The 1,055-nt window shown below is 41.5% G+C and overlaps 1 non-coding gene across 1 annotated transcript; it reads right to left on the bottom strand.

The window, feature by feature from the left end:
• Positions 1 to 521: 521 nt before the first annotated feature.
• Positions 522 to 594, bottom strand: TRNAF-GAA. The gene has a single exon. It is a non-coding gene; the product is annotated as a tRNA-Phe (tRNA).
• Positions 595 to 1,055: the final 461 nt, after the last annotated feature.

Here is a 1,055-nt window from a genome sequence, read left to right as displayed (position 1 = left end):
TATATGCTCAGCTTTAAACATTTTTGCAGCATAGGCTGAGGCTGCGCCCAGCTGGGAAGAGACGCGTGACGGGGATAAACCTAGAGTAGAGGAATGTTTCCTGTCTGAGAAGGCTCAGACCTTACAAGGGAAGAAAAAAGTCTGTAAGGGAATCTAAAACTTTTTTTGAGGAAATCATCGAAAAACATATCCTAATTGACCCTCCCACCATATATTGGCTAAAAATAAAAAGCCTCGACTCTCAGAATAGGAGACTGAGTTTGAAAACTGTTAAGACATAGAAAGGGTTTTATTAAAATTCAGTTTGCAAGTCATTGTCGGCCTCAGCAATTTCCTCATTCCAGAGAGGGTTGTTTCTGAAATTCTGTAAACCTCTGAATTTGTTTCTCTGTCTAAGCAGAGAAGTCCAATGTTTTTCCACTTTTGACTTAACGAAAGAATACTGAGATATATACATTTCTGGGATTGGCATGCAAGTGTTGTATAAGGGAGTGATAATTAGGCAGAACAACAAAAGAAGCTGCCGAAACCCGGGATCGAACCAGGGACCTTTAGATCTTCAGTCTAACGCTCTCCCAACTGAGCTATTTCGGCTCCTCTGTAAACGCACCTTTAGTTATTTCTTCAAAATATAAAAACTGTCATTTGTAAAGTGAGTGTATTTTCTAATGCTTAATTCTTTTTTGTTCAGTATCAATACAAAAATTAGCCAGGGGTAGTGGTGCGCGCCTGTAATCCCAGCTACTCCGCGCCGTTGTACTCCAGCCTGGGCGCCAGAGCGAGACTCCCTCTCCCTCGGTTGAAGTGGGAGGATCGATTGAGCCGGGGAGGTAGAGGTTGCAGCGAGCCGAGATTGCACCACTGCACTGCAGCCTAGGCAACAGAGCGGGACCCTGGCTCGAAAACAACAACAACAAAAAAGAGTTGTTATGCACCGGGGTACAGAACACAATTTTTAAAACTCTAAGGAAGAGATAGAATGTACTGGAGGACATAAGAGATCTTTCTTTCTTTTCTTGTCTTTTTTTTTTTTTTTTTTTTTTTTTTTTTTTTTT

Source organism: Mandrillus leucophaeus, unplaced genomic scaffold (genome assembly GCF_000951045.1).
Source record: "Mandrillus leucophaeus isolate KB7577 unplaced genomic scaffold, Mleu.le_1.0 Scaffold392, whole genome shotgun sequence".
Lineage (NCBI taxonomy): Eukaryota > Metazoa > Chordata > Mammalia > Primates > Cercopithecidae > Mandrillus > Mandrillus leucophaeus.
The sequence above is the reverse complement of the archived record's forward strand: the minus strand, read 5'-3'. Positions and strand labels throughout refer to the sequence as shown.